The sequence below is a fragment of the Benincasa hispida genome, chromosome 10 (genome assembly GCF_009727055.1).
Source record: "Benincasa hispida cultivar B227 chromosome 10, ASM972705v1, whole genome shotgun sequence".
NCBI lineage: Eukaryota > Viridiplantae > Streptophyta > Magnoliopsida > Cucurbitales > Cucurbitaceae > Benincasa > Benincasa hispida.
This window is the reverse complement of record NC_052358.1, coordinates 11262877-11270059: the sequence shown is the minus strand read 5'-3', so window position 1 is coordinate 11270059 and position 7183 is coordinate 11262877. Positions and strand designations below refer to the sequence as shown.

The 7183-nt window shown below is 34.1% G+C and overlaps 1 pseudogene; it reads right to left on the bottom strand.

Annotated features, from left to right (window-relative positions):
- Positions 1–1384: 1384 nt before the first annotated feature.
- Positions 1385–3404, bottom strand: LOC120089184 (annotated as a pseudogene).
- Positions 3405–7183: the final 3779 nt, after the last annotated feature.

The following is a 7183-nucleotide window of genomic DNA, read 5'->3' as shown; positions in this document are numbered from 1 at the left end:
CAAATCCCAAGATTTTGTATCCCATGGTGACCTACATACATGATTATGCGAATATTGTTTCATAAACTGAAAGAGCTAAGTAAATCGAGATCTAAAGGAACAAATGAGTCGTGTAGTGAGATGAACATGATATAGGTCTTTTAGGACCCACCGTAGCACACATATAGACTTTGGGTCGGTGTTGGCGGTGTTTAATCTTGGACAGCTCTTGCATGTCACGAACAAGTTTATGTTTATGCTGAATGGTATTGGGAACTCTACAAACACAACGAGGTTTGCCGCGCATAGGTTTCATTTTGTATGATTTTATACGTATATGATTATTCCTTCCATTTGGATCTTTATGACTGAACTGTGACAATGTCTTTACAATTTATTATGTAGTTTTATTAAGATAGTAAATATCTGTTTCTGCCATCTTTTCTTTATGTTTTCCCTCTAGGTAGTGGAAGAGTTCTAAGTTCTTAACTAAAGTCGACATCTGCCATTTTCATTAGACTGTTTCTTATTTGTATGTTTATAGCTTCCCGTGTTGGCATGTACTTGAGAGCAATAGATTTTTGTTTTCCCTCCTAGGTAGCGGAGGAGTTCCAAAATGCCCACTTAAAAGTTGACCTCTGTCCCATTTCCATTAGACTTGTTTTCATTTTGTATGTTTATTAGCTTCTCACGTTGGCATGTAGCAATAGTACATAGGATTGGGTCAAGATCTGAATTTGGGTTATGGTTCGGGTGGGATTTAGCATATAACCTTTATGATTATAAATTTAATTAAGAGTTGATGATTTACTTAATATTGTTTGGTGTGGCAATTAGAGCAAAGTTGGGGGATAGATGACATAAGGGGGTATTGGTATCTGTCATCTTCATATCTTACTCAGATTGCACTTTTAAGTCTACTATCGTCGTAGTCCATGTAGATTTAATAGATAATCTAAAACAGGTGTGACAATTATAATTATTTAGAAATACTTTTTTCTCAAATAAACAAGTAAACAATATTTATATTACCTACTAAAGTTTAATTAAAAATGACTTGAATTGTAATATAATGTGAAAAAAAAAAAAGATTTTCCTTTAATAATAGTTTATTAGTTATATATCCTTTTTGAAAAGAGTCGTTTCTGAATTATTGAATCAAACGTGCTAGTCTTAAACAACCTTAATTAATAAAAATATGTATTTATTTTTATTTCAAAATTTCTTGATATAAAAATGAAATTAAAAAACACATATATGGTCTACAGAGATATAATTAATTATAAGAAAACATTCTTTTTATTTTATACTCGCAACAGATCATATACATAAAAAATCAATCTCTCCGAAATTAGAGTGTATCATATTTTCACATTTGGAATGAGGAAGGGGTGGATGAACTGTCTCAAATAGTATATGGTTTGGTAATGGCATATTCCTTCACTAAACCACAAAGCAAGTGTTGTCTGGGATGTTATACTCATCTCTGAGGGAGCGAGCTGGTGAAAAAACACTGATGTAGAGCTGTTGTCCCAAGTAACGATTTTTCTGTCAACTCAGACCTCAAGTTCCACATTCAGCATTGTCAAATGTTAAGAAGTATGGCTGCCCACGACTTAGGAAAGACTTGGATTGTATGCTGCTCACAGCGTCAAAGAAGATTGTAGTTGGCTCGTTTTTTCTGGAGACCATCTCCCAGGTTCAATGCTGTGTATATTGAATAAGAATTCATCAGTCATGCCTAACTTCAGAATTAAAACATGTAATATTAACACACTAATAGTTCAAGACCACGCACAATACTTACGGCACAGCGAAAAATGAGTAGCCATCCAAATGCCATGATTGAAGGCTCTTCTCATGATTCTCAAAAATGATTTCTATGAAATCACGGAAAGTTGCATTTACAACATTAGGAGCGACAGTCACAGTGGTTGCACCTTCTGTTGGCCCCCATCCGGAAATGGTATCATACTTGAACACCTTTGTCAGCGACTTCAAAATACTCTGCAAGCTTCAATGGAGTTTCAGGATCAACATGAGAGACACCATTGATGGCATATCGGCAACTTACCATCCACCTTATTGGCTGAATTAATGATTTTGATGGTACGAGTAATGTTGATGGAACCATAATGGTAGGATCCTTGGGGATTAGGCCTTGCAGAGCCTGGCAGTGAGGTTACAACGGAAGGTACGGAATTTGATTGGAGGGACCCAATGCCCAACCCACGGGTGCCTCAGGGATTTCAGGAAGAGGCGGGGCCTTTTCCATCGGTATATCGAACAATGCCTTTACCTACAAGAAGGTTTCTTAATGAATCTAGTTGATGCAACATGTAATAGTCTTTGGGCTCCTGGCTTGGCTGTGACTAGCACCGAAAAGCATTGCCCTACATGGACATCAAGTGTTTGTATCGTTTTGCAACGGTATGAGACCCCTCCATCTCTACCAACTTCATGGTGTGTCCTTGGAATCTGAGGAGGAGATGACTTGAGACCCACATTGCAAACTCGATACTTGTAAGTCTTTCCGGGCTTCATGGTGAAGAGTGGCTCATCGGTTCCGTCACCCTTAGCAGTCTTTCCGTTGATGAGGACACCGTCAGGTCTAGCAATGGAGCGACCGCTATCCAAAAATTGCTTGAGGGCGGTGTGGCTCTTGGTGTACCAATCACCGATAAGGACAGTAATATCATCTTCTGGGTCAGCATAAGGGACAGGAATGAGTAAACGACTATTCACACGAGGCCACCAAAACCTCCCGCTGCCCTGTGCATGGCAGTTGATGGGTAGTAGAAAAAGCTTCCAATTTGGTCCTTAATTTGGAAATGGTAGGTGAAGTTTGTTCCTGGTGGGATTGGGCAATTGGTTCCAAGTAGTCCATCTTGCCACGAGTTCTTCCTGTGCTGAATTCCACTCCTGCAAGTTCCATCCAATTTATTAATATTATCGTTTTTTATTATTATTATGACATCGAGATAAGGAAAGTAAATTAAGAGTTAGATTTTCATGCATATGTAAATATATATGAATATAAGTGTCGTACCAATGTAGAAGAAAAGGTTCGTCAAGATTGTTGAAGACGTTAATGACTATGTTATTGTTGGATGTGGAGTTGATATTAGGTCCGGGGAATTGACCATTGATGAGAATGCCTTGTTGGGGAACGCCCAAGGGAGAGATGGTGCCATAGGTGACATTCCATGTGAAGAAGAAATAAGGGTCTTCACCCCGGACCGTCGACATTGCTGCAGCCGAGAGGCAAAGCAGCGCGGTAAACATCACCCAGCCATCTCGTACCTCTCCCTTCCTCGCTTTTGTTTTTTTTTTTTTTTTTTTTTTTTCCCAAATCACCGCTCTTAATCTCGAGCAGGCTATGTATCCCACAATGGGTTATTATTGTTCGTTCCCTGATGGCTAACCATTCCAATCCTTCATTTATATACATGCTAGATTCAATTTCTCAACCATTTCGACTCCAAAATTTTCTCCAACTAACCCTTCTTTCTAGCCGTGCATATTTCCCTACCTCTCGTTTTTCAGAAGAATGCTAACATCCCTCTCCAAACAAGGTGTCTCACTCAATAATTAAATTTCTAGTTGACTCTCCAAAATTAGGGAGACGCGTGGACAAATTTTATTCTCTATTTCCACTTTATTTAAACTTTAAAAGGTTATTATTTTATTTCTTTTTATAAAATAACTTTTACTTAATATGTTGTTAAATTCTAGTGTCATCATTTCAAATGCTTTGAGTCCAATGTTATTTCTAACAAATTATCTCTGTTTAAAAAATAATAAGACTATTTATCTCAAAAAAAAATTAATATGATTATTTACAGAATAAATTCGACAATTATTTAAAAAAAAAAAATAGTCCTAAACTTTCAAAGTTTCATTAATGCTAACTTTAGGAAGAAATAAAAAAAAAAAATACACTTACGATTTATATATACATAGAAATTGTAGCACCTTATTTCAATAAATTTTGCTGAAATTTCAAAAGTTGTATTAATCCTTAAACGTTGAAGAAAAGACTAGTTAAAAAAATGTATTTAGTGTTAGTATATAGATGGATTTTTGGCCTAACTCTTTTTTATTTTCACTCTCATCTTTACCTCATTTCATGTCCATCTTCCATTATTCCCATCTCCTCTACTTCAATCTATTGCCTAATCCTTCTCTATTCTTGCTCTAATCTTCTTCAATATAATATTCTCTTGGTTTTAGCAATGAAGACTTTGTTGATCATTTTTGCAGTTCAAATTAATTTATTTATTGTAATAAGTTAAGAATGTTATCCATGATCAAATATGATATTTCTTTGTCGACTCTTTTTGTATTTGGCGATTCATTAGTTTTCTGAGGTTTCGGTGGAGATTCTGGAAGATTTTATGCTTCAACTTAAAGTTTTGAATTTTGTTTGAAAAATTGGTATAAGAACTAAACAAATACAGAAAAAATAGGAGCACGAATATGAAAAAAGAAATAAGAGTTTCAATATGAGTTGCTTTCAAACTTTAAAGAAATTGACTATACTAAGGATAAAAGCATAACTTTTTTTTAGATCACTACAAGAAATGACAAATATGATAGCTAACAAAAAAAAAAACTATAAAATACCTTTTATAGGCTTTTTTGAAGGTCCTGACAACTCATCTTATTAAAAATCCGAGACTTTTTATACCGTTCCTGTAGAACGATATTGGATGCTATAATAAAATATGAAATTATAGCTTATTTATTATGCTATAGAAACATTCAATAGAGTTTTAAAATAAAACTATAGTATGTTTATGTAGCTAAAGTCACTATGTTATTTTTAACTTATAATGACACTCTTTTAATGCTATAATAATGTAATTTATAGCTTTAATCTTATGATATAATAGGTTTTGTAGTCTTTTGCATTTTTTATAGCATTTCCTTTTTTGCTATATAAATTTTGTTATAGTTCACAAAGGGCTATAAAAAGTCTACTTTTTTTCTCAACAATAATCTTTTCTATAATTTACTTTCAGTGCTAGAAATAAATTTATTTTAAAATATTATTTAAATTAATGTGATTTTAATTAAAAAAATCCAAGTACCCATTTTAGTTAAACACACACAACACATTAAATAACATTGATTTTTCTTCGTGACTAAAGTTTCTATTAACATTAGAAAATATAGTATTCAATAATTACCTAGAAAAAACAAGTGTTTACTGAATGTAATTATGAACAACATAAATTAGTTCACAAAATACAAAATGTACCAAATGTTCAAAAATTTAATGTCATGTAGTCGAGCTGTCATCTTTGATTCTTTTACCCTAATAAGGTATCATTCCCTTCACCAACGTAAATATATCAGCTTCCACACTATTTAATTCAGCCAAGTGAAATAGAAACCAATTAATTTTTCAACATTCATCTGCTAGATCTTTGGCTACATATTTGAATGGTAATATAAATGCAAAGTTGGTAGCATTTCATCTACTGATTTATGATATTCTTCCAACTTAAGAAACATAAAACCAAATTGGATCTATGATTAGCAACTAAAAAAGAAAATTCCATTTTACCTGTTTAACAATGGACATAACAATTGTTTCACTGTAAAATGTATCGACTTTACGGTGTTGCTCGAGTTCATGATTGGTAGCAGCACAAGTTCTTAAATAGGAATGTTCCCATTTATCAAATCGTTGATGCTTTTCTTTTTCTAAATCCTATTATGGGTCAAGAAAAAGCTTAAGTCCTTGCTGCCAATGGCATAGTAATGAAAGCGACAATAATTCTCTTACGGTCTTTGCAACAAAATGACCCTACGGTCCATGCCCATCGAAAATACTACAAAATATCATGTCTGGCATCCGAATTCCTACACAGGAAAAAAAAAACAATTTTTATATTGCAATGAGCAGCAGAAGAAAACCCTCATAAACTTCATTTGATTCTATTGATTCTCTTGCCTCCAATAAAATGTAGCAATCTTGATTTACTCCTTTGAGAACACCGAAGCAAAAGCATCTGAATCTTCTGCCTTGAGGACACCAGAGGTGCATGATATCGGGTCTTTCCTTTTTGCATCCTTCATCATGGCTAATTGCAGCTTCTCGCCCTCCCTCGTCGCCTAGACTCCCAAAATTTCTACATTTCTTGAAGGAAAATGACCTTGCCAGCCCATTGAACATGGTGGAGAAATGCCCCATTAGCTTAGCAATTCCAATTCTAACAACCCCACTGATCCCAAACTTTGGTTCTTCCTTTTAAAGAATCTATTTCTTAACATCAAACTGCTTACAATCAATTTAAATTCAATTCCATGTGCAAGTGCACCAAGAAACTATAGGTTAGAAAAAGATTAAAAAGAGCTTTAACCTTTCATAATGTGCTGACATTTTAAAAGGGAAAAGAAAAAAGAAAAAAAAAAAACTCTTCAATCAGAGTTCCAAACTGCATACTCCCTTAGAAGAGACCTCCATAGAAAGGAAAAAAAGCCCCCCAAATGTTGTACAACAAGAAAATCATTTCAAATTTTCTCACCCACCAAACAAATAGATACAGGGGAGGGAAAAATTGAGGAGGAGACAGAACAAAAATATCATAACCCAGATTTCATTACTTTGATTCTATCAACAGTTTCATATAAACAGAAAAGCCATTCAAAATCCAAAATCGAAAAGATAAAACAAACCCCAAAAAATCACTTCAAATTTTCTCACCCACCAAACACGAATCAGTTCCAATTGAAGGGTCGTCCCTGCTGCATGTTTCCAAACATCACGAAGGACCTATCAATTTGTCAAACAATCAACCTTCCAAACTCTAAATCAAGAACAAAAGCATTCCAAATGAAATCAAAATCCTATTTTCTAGTTGATTTTAAAAACCAAAGCAATTTGAGAAATAATTTAGGGAAAAAAGAATTACGACATGTTTCAAATGGACTTAAGAAATTTGGAAATGAGACTTCACTTTTTGGTCCGTAAGAAGAGAGAGAGAGCCATAGATAAAGATGATAGAGTATATTAACATGCAACGGAAAAAATCAGAATCAATAAGCAATCTAATTATACCTAGTTTAAAATATGCTTTAAAATAACTATTACAGAAAAGGGTTTGCTGAACACAATACCTTTGATGAAGCCTTTTCAATACCAGCTGAGTTCCACGTGAATGTGCTTCAATCTACAAGTAGACTACCACGAAAA